Genomic DNA, 15,448 nt, shown 5'->3' on the forward strand with positions numbered 1-15,448 from the left:
CCAGAAATAAGACTCAGACTCAAAATATACTTACAAATACCTTGGCCATATAGCTAGGCTCTTCTCTGACTAGCTCATAACAACCTATTTATTCTGACTGACATTTTGCTCCATGGCTGGTTATCTGTGCTAAGGTACCATGCTTCTGTTTCATCTCACTTTTCCAGGCTAATCTCCTACCTGGCACTATCCCAGAATTCTTTCTGCCCACCGGATGTTCCACCTCCTATTTCCTGCCTAAGCTATAGGCCAAGAGAATTATTATTGACAGGTGCCACATCCATACAGAAACAAGAGATTTTCTCTACACACTCTTATAATCCCTGGACTTGAGAGATGGAGGCAGGAGCATCCTGTTTTAGTTAGGGTTTTATTGCTGTGAACAGACACCATGACCAAGGCAGCTCTTCTAAGGACATTTAATTGGGGCTGGCTTACAGGTTCAGAGGTTCAGTCCATTATCATCAAAGCAGGAGCAGGCAGGTTCAGTCCATTATCATCAAGGTAGCATCAGGCAGGCACAGTGCAGGAGGAGCTGAGTTCTACATCTTCACCCCGAGGAAGTCAGGAACAGACTAAACATCCCCAGGCAGCTAGGAGGAGGGTTTCCAAGCCCACCCCTACTTCCTCCAACAATTCCACACCTTCTACCTCATGTTCTTTGTTTGTTTGTTTGTTTGTTTGTTTTTTTAGTTCTTTTTTTTCGGAGCTGGGGACCGAACCCAGGGCCTTGCGCTTCCTAGGCAAGCGCTCTACCACTGAGCTAAATCCCCAACCCCAATTCCACACCTTCTAATAGTGCCACGCCCTGGGCCACACATATGCAAACTATCTTATATCTGAAGGTAAATATCATCCTGGACTTAGACCTTGTAGCCAGTGGGACTACATGAGACCCAGCTTCTAAAGAAACAAATATATATATATATATATATTCAAAGCCTCAGATTTCTTGCCTCCTATGACTCCAGCCCTTGCATACTTACCCACTAAGTTTAAGTTTCTCTTCTGTATGTGATATATGATGTAGCCCCAAATTAGCTTGCAACTTCTCATTTTCATGCCAAACTCTTACAGTTATGTGATTCATCTAGCTGATGAGATTCCCCACCCCCACCCCCACCCCCGCTATCTTCTACACTTAAATGTCAGTTCCTTACCTTTTCATATTCTATTCCCTTATCATGTGATCTTGCTGGTATCAATTATCTATTTACATGTCACCTCCAATTCTGTCTACAGACATTTATAGGACTTGTGGTTTGTTTGTTTGTTTTTGGTACAGTTTAGGATGGTTTCTCTCTAATAAAATGCCCATGCTCAAATGACTTGTGATAGTTTACTTATGCATGAAAACTTCATAGATAAAGCACATGAAACTCAAATTATATTCCTAGTTCAGGTCAAATAGGTAACCTAAACATGTCCTGCCAAATAAATATCTAGAGTATTCCAACATTTCATCCCCAGAAAGAGAGAACGTTGGGGTGGAGTCAGGCGATATTATTGGTCTCAATACCACCTTGTCATCCAAGGCAGAAGCCTCTGTTCATTCTCATTCTGCTCTCTCTTTAGTCTCACCTTCGCTTTCTCTGAGCACTAAAGATCAAACTTCAGGCTTTGTGCATGCTGTGGAAGGCCACTGAGTGTCACCTGTAGTCCCCCTTCCCCCACATCTCAAATAACATCCTGGCCAATTCAGACCTGTTTAGTTTTTATTTGGATGGCTTCACTGGTCTCTAGGCAATTAATTCATCCTGCTTCTGGTCTGTGCTCTGATTCACCATCCACAGAACCACATTGTTTTCTCCAGCATAACAATCATTTCTGAGAGAAGCAGGGGCTCTCTGCTGGATGGCCCAGGCTGAAATGTCTCTATCACTATGCACAGATTACCTTGGGGAAGTTATCTCGCCTGTCTGTGCCTTAGTCTCTTTATCTATAAAATGGAACACTTCATAGAACAGTGTTAAGAAAGAAGTTATAACAATGCATTCACTGTACCCTGAGATTTTCCATCAATATTGAATGTAAGACCTCTGAGAAACTCCTCCCTGAACTTTCTCTGTCAATTGCCAAAATTTGAGTTTCAGTTGTGAACTATATTAATGGCCTGTACATGCACCCGTGTAACACTTGTGTAGTACATCCTGGGATATTCCAAGTTTGTTTTGGTGGATATTGGAGAGAACATTCTAGTCATCAGTAATGTTCCAGGAAAAACTTGATGGCCCATTGTGGTGATTTGGATGAGACACCTCCCATATTCTTGAGCATTTGGGAGAGGGTAGGGGGTTGTGACTTTGCTGGAAGAAATGTATCACTGGGGATAGGCTTTGTGGTTTCAAAGCTTCTCACCATCCTCACTTGCTCTGTTTCCTGCTTGAGGTTAAAATGTGAGTTGTAAGCTGTTCTGCCGCCATGCCAGGTACTTGATGCCACAGTTCCTTGCCGTGATGGTGATGGACTCCCACGCCTCTGGAACTGTAAGCCTAAATAAACCATTCCTTCTCCAAGTCACCTTGATTGCAGTGCTTTGTCATAGCTATAGAAAAGTAACTATTTATTCATCACCACTACTTGCTTTTGTTTTTTAGAGAAGAGCTTTACTATTCACAGAATATTCACATAGAATTCAAGAAATTTCCATGACCTAGGAGCTTGGATTTTTTTGGTCTGTAAGGCCAGAACTATGAGAGTTAAATTGCCAGAAGCCATCAACTTCCAGTCCCCAGAGCAATAAGAGAGAGTTACAAGGCCAGAGGTCATTAGCCTTTGGTCTTCATAGGATGCTGTGTCCCACCACAGAATCTGAATGTGAGGGTAGGCCCCTGTCAGGTGACCGCTGACTTTAACATAACTCCTGCCCATTTATGGTCATATAGTCCCAAGTTCCAGGGATCAGCTTGTGGACATCTTTGAATGTCCATTATTCTGCCTACCCCACCCACTGTTACTCACAGTCCAAAGTGCAGGTCTAGATGGCTCACTGGCATCACTTTCTTGCAGAACACCACTCCTCTTTGCTCACTCTATCCAAGGGATTTTTTTTTATTACATTTATTCACTTGTGTGTGGGCCTGCTCATGCCATGGCACACTTATTGAGGTGAGAAGACAGCTTGTAGGAGTCAATTCCTTCTTTCCACCATGTGGGTCCTGGAGCTCAACTTTGCATGTTCCGGTGGTACAACAAGTGCCTTTACCTGCTGCACCATCTTTCTGGCCCCCAAGAAACTTCCTGTGTTCACTTTGTCCATGTGTCTCAACTCATTGGAAAGACCTGTTCTAATAACTTTTTGGTGGTATGACAAATTTCTAATCAAAACAAAAGAAAAACATTTCTTTTGGCTTAGAGTTTGGGTCTAAGGTCAACTTTTTGAGTTCCTATCCTGGATTCCTTTAATGATGGACTATAACGTGGAAGTGTAAGCCAAATAAACCCTTTCCTCACCATCTTGATTTTTGGTCTTGGTGTTTTATGGCGGCAATAGAAACCCAAACTAAGATACCAATTAAACATTGCTTTGGTCACAGTGTCTCTTTATAATAAAAGAATGGTGATTAAGATACCCAGAGTCTTGGCTTACTCTTAAGGGCCTTTTCCACAGGGAGACAAAGAAGGCAAAATAGGACAACCATAGTCATAAGGCCTATGTTACTTTTATCCTAAGTGGGTCAGATGGCGTGGTGATGACCCATGCCAGTGTCCTCCTTCAGCTGGGTATGGTGGATTCACAGGGGTGACACTGATGACCACAGAAGGAGGGGGTGAGGACCGCAGGACATGGGTCTTTCCACATTGGTTCCAGACTTGGAATTGGTATAGTCACCTACACAAGTCTGGAACTTGTAGGCAGTGTCAGATACAGTTAATGGCATAACTTTATGAATCATCTGATAAATAAAACTCTGAACTTGTGTTTGTGGCAGGTCTGTGGGACTTGAGGAGGGACATCTCTTAGTTTTTTGGGGGGCGGGGAATCCAAAACATAATTTCAAATGAGGTGAAACCTTGATACAAAGCATGTCTAGCATTTAGAAGGGCAAACAATAGAAGGTTGGCCCAATTTTCATCGGTTTCAAGGATGTATTTAGTTAAAGTTTCCTTCAAGGTCTAATCTATCCTTTTTACCTGTCCTGAGTTTTATGGCCTATAAACACAATGTAGTTTCCAATCAACATTTAGAACCTTTTCCAGATTTTGGGAAGTTTTGCCCAGAAAGTTTGGGCCATTGTTATATCCCAGTGAGAGGGACAATCCAAACCTAGGGATTGACTTTTGGAGTTTCTTGGTGATCGCTGAGGCTGTTTCTGTTTTTGTGGGATAGGATTTCACCAATCCAAGAAGGAAGGTATCTATAAAATCTAACAAAATATATATATATATATATATATATATATATATATATATATATATATACCCAAGAACCATGGGTTTTATCTGTAAAGTCTGTGCCCCAGTGTTCTGGGAAACTCTCCTTTGGGTGCAGCAGATTCCTTCTGTGCTTTTCTTCCTCCTTTGGAGTTGACTTGTGCACAATAGTACACCTAGACACAATGTCTTTGATAAGATTATTTAATTGAGGGATATAAAATCTGTACCTGAATAATTTATCAATTTTAGATAACACCAAGTGGGTGGCCTGGTGAAGTTTGGCAACCATTTGTCTTCTGAGAGATCAGCTAGAGTATAGATCTCCCATCTGGCAAGAACTGCCACCCATTCTCACCCTGCTTGGCTTCTTCCCTTTCTGACCATTTGTTTTCTTCCTTTGTGTAGCTTGGGTTTTGAAGCAATGTGGGTTTGGACAGGGTTACCAAGATTTGAGTCCCCACTGGCTCTAAGACTGCCTGTAAGTTTGCTAACCTGTTTCCTTGGGTTCTGGGGAGTCTCCTTTTTGATGCCCTTTGCAATGGGCAATAGCTGCCTCTTTGGGCAGCCATACTGCCTCTAGTAGGCCAGGATTTCTTCTTTGTTTTTAATTTTCTTTTCCAGCTGAGTTGAGGAGCCCTCTCTCCCTATAGAGGGCCCCATGGACATGGGCTATGGTGAATGTATATGGATAATCTGTGTACACACTGACATGCTGATGACTTTGCCCCCAAATACACAGGTACTCCCAACCCCTACTAAGTGCCTGGACTTATTGGTCCCTTTGTGCTGATGTCCCTTGACTGAGAGACTGGGTCCAAACTGCCCTGTCCAAGGTGACAACTGTAGCCTAGGCATGCCTAATTCCATTCTGAACAAAGGGGTAGCTTAAACCAACGGGGTGTAGCAAAGAAAACCATAAGTCAGTGTGAGGAAATTGGTCAGTGTGACCTGAGTCTCTAGTTAATATATTCCAGATAGCCTGAACCATCTGGGGGTCCAGAAATTTGTCACTGGGCCACCTGACTTCAAAAGAAGATCAATGTACTTCACAGAAGGTCTGGAGTTTTCCAGGCAAGAGATGGAGACCATACCCATCCTCATCTACAAAACCTACCTTCACATGCTTTTATATACACTTCAGTGGTACCCTGGGTGTACTAACACTCCATCCCACCACAGCTTCCTTTCTTCCAGCCAACAGAACTGACAAAAATCACAGACAGGGAAAAGTAAGGACTTAACCCAGGGAATATGCTGGCTACTCATACAGATCCTAGACACTGGAATTTGGGCTTCATGCAGTCTTTCCTACCCGTACTATTCAGATTGCACCATAGACAGTCTCACCTCTTGAAGAGACTAATTAGGCGACTTTCTATAATTTCCCATTTAGAGTAGAGACATCAGGAACCTCTTGGGCAGTGGGACTAGAGGTGAGAGAAGTTCCCAGGGCTCTGAAATATCTCAGGGTGTGCACCCCCAAGAAACTGTCTATTCTCCATACTATTACCTTAGTGGGGATCCAAGGTCACCTGTGATCTGTCTTCTCAGTTTCTGGGAATCTCAAATGTTTGAAGTAAGTCCACCATAGACCACCACATAGACATTCTTAAAGCCAAATTGAAAGTTTGTTTTGCTGGCCAGAGACTGCATGTGGAACTTAGCCCCAAGCGTCACTAGTGGGTCTTTGCCTTCTATTTATAGATCCAGATGCTGGTAGACATACTTTGGCTAGCAAGAACAGATAGTGAGATGCAAAGTTACAAAAATCAAAGAATCAAAGTTAATACATTTAGAGACTTCCCAGAATGCTGGAGCAATGGATTAGGTCTGACGGATTAGATCTTTGTCCCTGTTTTGGCAAGTGTTGGGGCCTGTGTGTTGAGTTCTACCGTCAAAATGGTGCCTCTAACTTGGCAACTGTTGGGCTAACGTCTTGGGACCTGTTAGAATTGAAACTTGAATCTTTTCAAGGTTGCATCAACGAAGTTTTTCAGTCTTCCATCCTGACCACAGCACAGGAAAAAAAGATATCTCTCCCTGCATTGTCTGGCCTTGGGCTGCCATTTCTAAGTTTTCTTTCTGCCTTGCCTCTTAGTGTTTGTCAACTTGGCCCAAACCTAATATACCTGGGAAAGGTTCTCAGCTGAAGAATTGCCTCCACTGGATTGGCCTATAGGCAATTCTGTGGGGGGCATTTTTTGCTTATCGATTGATACAGGAGGGCCCAGTTAACTGAGGGTGGTGCCATCCCTAGGTTGTGTAAGAAAGCAAGATGAGCAAGTTGTGAATAAGCAAGAGATAAGTACCACCCCACCATGGCTTCTGCGTCAGTTACTTTCTCTAGGTTCCCACCTTAGTGTCTGTCAGTAGACTGGGACTTGGGATATGTAATCCAAATAAATCCTTTCCTCCCCAAGTTGCTTTTGGTCATTTGTTTGCTTATTTTTTGTTTATATCACAGCAATAGAAATCTAACTAAGGCAATCTCTTTGCTCACTGTCATCTCTTTTGAGAATCATGACACATCCCCCTATTTTAGTCCTGATAATGTTTATCACTCATGTGTGTTTTTATCCCACTTCTTCCCTCAAACTCAGCATTTCTTTTTTTCTTTTTTCTTTTTCCTTTTTTTCGGAGCTGGGGACCGAACCCAGGGCCTTGCCAAACTCAGCATTTCTATTCATTCACCTGTCTTTCTGGGGACATGCTTTGGAAGCATGAAGGTGAGCTTCCCCGTGCAGTGTCCCAAGCTTCTCTCACCTCAGCTCCAGTAACTTCACCTTTACTGCCCCCGTCACTATGCTGGAATGTTCTTCATCAGATTTCCTAGAGCTCTTCCTCTTAGGAAAGTTGAAAGGACAATATTCCATGCTCCCATCATAACTCATTTCATCCCTTATTCCTGCAATAACACATCACCACCACAGAAAACAATAATAATACTATAGTTTCAGTAGTTTAAAATACTTCCTTCTCCAAAGGTTAAACCAAGAATCGTCAAGTGATTCAGCAATTCTGGATACATAACCCAAAGAATCGAAAGCCAAGGCTCAGACATTTGACCATTCTTCGTCTATAGCAATATTATTCATTTTAGCCAACAAAAGATTTGACCCAAGTGTTAACTGACACATGAATGGATAAACAAAACGTGGTCAACCTATAGAGTAAAAAACAAAGACATTCTGACACAGGCTACACCATGGATGAACCACAAAGAGATTGGGCTAAGTGAAACAAGTCATATATACAGTGGCAAATACCACATGATTTTACTTATGTGAGATACCTAAAGGATTTGAGCTCATAGAAACAGAAAGTAAATCTTATGATACCAAGAGGCATAGGAACAAAAAACGGGTAGTTATTATTTAGTGGGTACCAAGCTTCAGTTTGTAAAAGTACAAAACTCTCAGTGTAGGTGGTGGCCATGTTGTACAATATTAAAGTATTTTGTACCACCATGTCACACATCTAAAACTGTCAAAGTGGTAAATTCACACACCTCCCTATTTCTAGGCACATGACCTCTGTTGGCTGGAGGTTTGTTTTGCTTTGTTTTGGCTTGTTCTTTTGTTACTGAGTTGTAAGAGAGATTTATGGTCTATTTTTATATTTTGAGACAGTTTTACTTTGTAGCACTGACTGACTGGCCTGAAATTTTCTATGTAGCCCATGCTGCCTGCCTCTGCCCCTTGAGTGTTTGGATTGAAGATGGAGACTATCATAACTAGTTTTTTTTTCTGGATATAAATACCAGGTATTTATAAATTTATTGTAAATATTTTCACTCTGAAGCTTGCATTTTAATAATTTAACTAAGTTACCATAATAATCAACTTATCTGAGATAAAAATCTTCGGGTGTTGCCTAGGCCGGTTTTAAATTCCTGGAGCTTAAGTAATCTCAAAGTAGCCTCAGTCTCCCAAGTAGGAAGGAGTATATTGTTATTCTTTTAAACATTTTTTCTTGCTTTTTTTTAGTGTAGAAAAACTTTATTAAAATATATCCAACAAAATGAGAATTTAACTGTCTTAAATATTAACTACAAAAACTACAAAAATGTCTCAACTATAAGAATATGTGATGCATATACAACATACATTAATGCATGTCAGTGCTTTAAAACATAAACTGAATTTAGCACTGAGGACATAATTTAGATTTGCTAAGACTCATCATAGGGTGTCTTTTTCATTTTCAACACAGGGCGCTCACTCTGTAGCAGAGGTTGGCTTTTTTTTTTTTTTTTTGGTTCTTTTTTTTTTTTCGGAGCTGGGACCAACCCAGGGCCTTGCGCTTCCTAGGTAAGCGCCTACCGCTGAGTTAAATCCCCAGCCCCCAGAGGTTGGCTTTGAAATCATGGCATCTGTGGTGGCTTGAATAAGAATGGTCCCTATTGTTTCATATATTTGAATGCTTAGGGAATGCCAGCCACCATTTGAAAGGATTAAGAGGTGTGGCCTTGTTGGAGGAAGTATGTCACTGTGGGTGGGCTTTGAGGTTTCAAAAGCCCAAGTCAGGCCTAGTTGCTTTCTCTTCCCCGCTACCTGTTTATTTAAAATAGAATTTTCCATTATTTCTCCAGCATCATGTTTGCCTGCATGCTGCCGTGCTCCCTGCTATGATGACAATGGACTAAATCTGGGAAACAGTAAGCCAGCCCCAGTGAAATGATTTTCTTTATAAGAGTTGCCATGGACATGGTGTCTCCTCACAGCAATAGGACACTGACTAAGTCAGTATATTTCTGCCTTAGCTTTAAGGTAAGTGTACCCTGATCCCAACTACAAAATGGCTTGTTTCGTTTTCATTTTGGGGTAGAGTCTCACTATGTAGCCCTAGCTTAGAGTTGACTATGTAGATTAGGCTAGCCTTAAACTTTCTATGTAGTTGAGGATGACTTTGAACTCTTGTTGATCCTCCTGTCTATGCTTCCTGAGAGCTGGAATTATACACATGATGCCTTTTTTAAGATTAAAAAAAAAAATGAGGTCTAGTTTGTCGTGTGTAACTTTTGATACCTTGCCTAAAGCTTTGGGAATGGGGCTACACTACCAGCTCCAACCCAGCTTCCCTTGAATCCGTGGATAAAAGACAGACACATAGTTGTTCAATTTCAACTTGCCTTTTGACACAATTGCCGGGCACTGCTATCTCTCTCCTGGAAAATTGTGCCCTTATCAATCTTCTCAGCTCCGCACGTCCCCCCTTGCCCTAAACTTCAGTTGCTCAGTTACATCCAATCCCTGCTAGACGCCCCTGACCCTCTGCCTATAGGAAGGGCCTGTGTGGCCACTCCATATGAATATCACATGGCTGGCCAACTGTTCTCCATCAAAAGCATGACAAACTCTGGTCTCCTTTCCTTTCGTCTCTCCTTGCCTCCCTTCTGCCCAGCAATTGGCCCATGACTTCTTTACTGACAGATCAAGAATCAAGACCTTAACATCAGAACCACCTCTACATTAGTTTATCATTTTTATGGATTCAGTTCTAAAAATGCTCTTACCACAATGCACATCAGCATTGCTTATAGTAGAAACAGAAAGAAGAAAGAAAGAAAGAAAGAAAGAAAGAAAGAAAGAAAGAAAGAAAGAAAGAAAGAAAGAAAGAGAGAGGTTGGGGATTTAGCTCAGTGGTAGAGCGCTTGCCTAGCAAGCCCAAGGCCCTGAGTTCGGGCCCCAGCTCTGAAAAAAAAAAGAAAAAAGAAAGAAAGAAATATGCCTTCATCCCAAGTCGAACACCACAAATGCAGAATGAGAATGGGAGCAGGGCCTTCGGCAGACATCCTTGGCTGTGTAAGCTCAGGTCAGAGACTACAAAGTCTCTGAAGAAGAGGTGGGTGGGAAGTACAGGAGAAATGTCCAGAGCTCAGATTGAAAACAAACTGCAGAGCAATGTACCTGCTGGGGGAATGTTTTAAAGAGAAACTAAGGCCCATGCACTGTGGCCACTGATGGCTTCTGTAGTAACAGGCTTTTGAGAGGGCATACCCTACAAACATTGATTCTCTCTGGAGAACTGGCTGGGAGTAGGAGAAGATGGGAGAATTTCCATGTATTTCAGATAATCTTATGTGGCCTGACCTTACACTGGCTTAGCATTATCACCCAAAGCATCAGGGACTATACTTGGTCTTGTATACTCCATGGATTCGGACAAATACATAATGATGTGAATTCACAGTCAGAGTATAACATGGAAGTTTCACTGTCCTGAAATTCTATGTTCCATCTACCCATCCACCCACAGGCCCCAACCTCAGCAACCACTCCATTCATAATTTTGACTTTTTCTAGAATGCCATACATTGGGCCAGCTTTTCAGATTGATTTCTTCTCATTTCATGACATGCATTAACATTTTCTCCCAATTTTCATGTGGTATTATAGTTATTTTATCCTTATCACAGAATGTTTTTTTTTTTTTTTTTTACTCTCTGGATATACATAATTTATTTATCCAGGAACCTACTAAAACAATTCTTGCTTGCTTCCAATCATGAAATAGAGCTTCTGGGAGAAGTTGGAGGGGGAAGTAGAGGAGATGAATATGATTGAAATATATTGGATGCATGTATGAAATTCTCTTGTCATCCTCGTTGTTGCTGTATATCTCTGTGTGGGTGGGAAGGCATGTGTGTGCATAACATCCAGAAGAAGATTTGTGATGTCCTGCTTTAACACTGTCGGGTTGGGGATTTAGCTCAGTGGTAGAGCACTTGCCTAGCAAGCGCAAGGCCCTGGGTTCGGTCCCCAGCTCCGAAAAAAAGAAAAAAAAAAAAAAGAAAGGTAAAAACACTGTCTGCCTTATTCCCTTAAGATGGGGTCTCTCACTGAATTTGGAGCTAGGCTAGTAGCTAGTAAGTTCCAGCAATCCTCCTGTCTCTGCCCTATACACTGCTGGTGTTATAAGCATGCCTTGGCCACACCCAGTTCTTTTCATGGATGCTACAGATGCAAACTCATGTCCTCATGCTTGTACAGCAAGCACTCTTACCCACTGAGCCATCTCCCCAGGCCAAGAGCTATGACTAAAGCTGCCATTAAGCTGTCCTGTGTAGGCTTTTGTGTGTGCTTACATTTTCAGTCCTTTTAAGCAACTAAATTAGTTTTCAACTGTCATCTTGACACACTCTCAATGTCAAGGGAATCTCAACCGCGAGATCGTTCACATCTGATTGGCCTATGGCCCTGTCTGTGAGGATTGATGTAAGAGGGGCCCAGGCCACTGGGGGCAGTACCACCCAAGGTGGGCTACCCAGTCTGTATAAGAAAGCTAGCTGGGAGCCTGAGAGCCAGGCAAGCAGAATTCATTCGTTCATCGTTTCTGCTTCATGCTCCTACCCTGACTCCTTTCAATGATGAACTGTCTCTAGAAGTGTAAGCGGAAATATAACCTTTCCCACCTCTAAGTGGGTTTTTAGTCATTGTGTTTATTATAGCAACAGTCAGAAAACTAGGACTATTAGGTAAATGTCTAAATTAATTGTTCAAGTAACTCATAAAGTGGCTATTGGAAATCCTATTCAAAAGTTTTTCTTTGTGATTTAAAAAAAATTCTGTTTGTAAAGGGGATAACATTTGAAATGTAAATAAAGAAACATTCAATAAAAATGTAAATAAAAAATACCAGATTAAAAAAAATTCTGTTTGTGAAACTATTGCCTAACCAAGGTAACAAAAATATTGAGCAGTGCTTTCTTCCAAAGGTTTTATGGTTATCTTTCTTCAATAAATAATTCTGACCATTCATTTTGATAGTTTTAGATTGTGGTATGAGGCCTAGAGTCCAGGTTTGATTGTGTTTCATAGGTATATCCAAATATTAGCATCAAATATTAGCAAATATTCTCCATTGACTTGCTTTAGGATCTTTGTCAAAAATCAATCAGTGACTACAAGGATTGTTGAATGTTAAGAAAAAAATTATCGGATTGGTGAGATGGCCCAGAGAGTTGCTCTGGCTTCAAAGTATAACTGTCTGGGTTTGATCCCTGGGACTTACATGGTAGAAGGAGAGAATTGAGTCCTGCCAGTTTTCCTGACTGCCAAACAAGTGCTGAGGTAAGCATATGCCCATACGTATACACACATGACACAAACAAACAAATGTGAAAAACACAGTCGATGTGATATCCTAAATCAACAGGAAAAAACATGAGTATTTCCATGAGTTCAGGAAAACACCTGACAGAATTCCTATCTTTCATAATAATATCCAGGTAGTGAGGAACCACTGGGAACATCCTTAGCATGAGGAAGGCCAGATGTAAGAAGCACGTGGCTGACATTAAGCACATGGTGAAAAGCTGACAGCTTTCCTACTAAGATAGGGGTGAGATAAAGATGACTGTATTTGTACTGTTCGTTTACCAGAGCAATGAAAGGTTGGCAATCAGACAAAACAAAAAACCAAACCAACCAACCAATCAACAGAACAAACAAAAGAAATCCGATCTGAAAATAGAGAAGGAAAACTGTCTGTATAAAGATGATATGATTTTAGAAGTAAAAATCCTAAAGAGTTTACAAAAAAAATTGTTAAAAACAATGATAAAAGTTGCAGGATACAAACCTAAGACTTGAAATTCAGTTGTCTTCCTGCCAACAACAAACAACGCACAGAGGAAATTAAGAAAGAAATGCCAGGTCTGGGGAGATGGTTCAGTCAATAGAATGTCTTGCCTAAGTTTGATTCCCAGAAACCATATACAACATGAGGCATAAAGGTACACAATTGTGATTTCAGTACTAGGGAGACAGAGGCAGGCAGACCCCAGAGGCTCACTGGCCAGTTTAGCCTACTCTCAAGTCAGTGCAAGGCTGAAAACAAAACAAAATCAAAACTAGATTGTTCCCAAGGAGCAACATTGGAAATTGACCTCTGGCCTCCATGACCATATGTACATGTGACTACACACACACACACACACACACACACACACACACACACACAGAGAGAGAGAGAGAGAGAGAGAGAGAGAGAGAGAGAGAGAGAGAGAGAGAGAGAGAGAGAGAGAGAGAGAGACTACATTCTGTTTACAATGTCTTGTTTCTCATTATGCTATAAGGAACCATCCTGAAATTTGTACCTTGGTCTAGTAACTCTTGCAGTTAGGAAGTGTTAAGTCTTTCAACTTTATTTTCCTTTTGGTCTATTCTAGACTTTGACTAATGAAAACTTTTAAAATCTCCTCACACACTTATATAGCCAGACTGTTGATTTCTGTAGTGCATTCTACTGGGATTTTTAATTTCTTTTAAATAATATTTTATTTCTTTGTTTTGGCATGCCATGGTGCATATGTGGATGTCAGAGGATGAAGGAGTTGTTTCTTGCTTTTTCTTCCATATAAGTCTCAGGGATCAAACTCAGAGCATCGGTGTTAGGATTTTGATCGGGATTTCTCTATGCTTTGAATCTGTTTGCTCCTCTACATCTTTACCACAGTTGGCACCCTAATAGAAGCCAGTATGAATCAGTTACCAACTGGTCCATCTGCCTTCTCCTTGGATCCTCCCCAATCTCTAATTTACCCTGCACTTGGAGTGCTATTCTCAAAACATGTACCCGATGGTTTCATCTACTTCAAAGGTGTCTCATTATTCTTGTCAAAATATTTAATGACTATTAGTGCACAGGTACTGACTCATCAGAACAGCTCAGCATCTTAGAGACGTGTTTCTATCCCTCCTACTATTATGCCAGGCATCACTACTATGGTTGCTAATTCTTGAGGATGAACACCTATGGTAACAACTACAGGGATGTAGGGAATGGGGGAACAGAGACACTAGGGTGTGTTTAGTGTAACAGCTGTCAACTATTGTATTAGTTACCTTTCCTGTTGCAGCGACCAAATACCTGACAAGCAACTCAATGTACAGAGTTTATTTTGGCTTATGGTTTAAAGAGATATAGTTCATTGAGGTGGGGAAAGGTTGAGGTAGGAGCATGCGGCAGCTGGTCCCATTGCATCCACGGGCAGGAAGGAGAGAAGGAACAGGAGGTGGGATCTAGTCATAAAAACTCAAGACCCATCTCCAATGGCCCACTTTCACTCCATCTTCTAAGGGTTCCATAATCTTCTAAAAAGTGCTACCACTTGAGGATCAACACACAAGTTTATGGAGGGATATCTTACACTCTAGACCCAAGAATTGGCATGGAAATGGGTAGTCATCATAACATCATTGTCACACTGGCACATAGTTGGTAGTCCTCCAGTCTGCTCCATGGCCTCTTGTGATTTGGCTTCTATCCACATTTCTAGTTTTGTCTCCTACCCTCTCTGCTCTAGTTGCATTGGCTTTCTGTAAGTTTGTTGAAAATATTTCATGCTCACTAGACAACCTTAGACATTCTGTTTCCAAACCCTCCATCTCTTGACTCATCCACATCCTTCCTACCCCTGATCCAAGACTGACTCCTCAGGAATCTTCTTTGACTCTTTTAAGAATTAAAACCTCTTCAGTGGTTTTAAGTAAAAGCTACCATAGTCCCACACCCTTCTTCTTTCTAGCCATCATCTCAGCTGATGTGTTTGCCTATGTATGTAGAAGATTATCCTGCAAATGCTATTTTATGACCTCGGGTGGAAGTGTGTCTCTTTGCTTACCCTTGAATCCCAAGTGCCAGTGTAGTGACTGACATAGTCCATGTAGCCAATAAGCACCGACTGAATGAGTGAATAAAAAAAAAAAAAAACAAATTCAGGGTGTAGAGTGCAGTGACATATATTTATAATTTTAATACTTTGGAGGTTGAGGCAAGAGGCATAAGAATTTAAGGTCAACCTGCGTTATATAGTGATAACTTGTCTCAAAAATTGAAACAAAAAAATTCAAACAAACACTACCCCCTCTCCCTTTAAAAAAAGATTTCAGTAGTTTCCCTGGGAAGTCCATTCTTTCCAAATTCCCCATCTTGGCTCATAACATCATCTACCAAGTTGTCCCAGCAAAAGACTCAGAAATCTTTCCAGATTGTTCCTCCTTTACTGCACCGTTTAGATGGGCACCAGCTTAGCTCCTTGTATGTTATTTCATCTTTGCTCATGCTG

The sequence above is a fragment of the Rattus rattus genome, chromosome 6, assembly GCF_011064425.1.
Source record: "Rattus rattus isolate New Zealand chromosome 6, Rrattus_CSIRO_v1, whole genome shotgun sequence".
Classification (NCBI taxonomy): domain Eukaryota; kingdom Metazoa; phylum Chordata; class Mammalia; order Rodentia; family Muridae; genus Rattus; species Rattus rattus.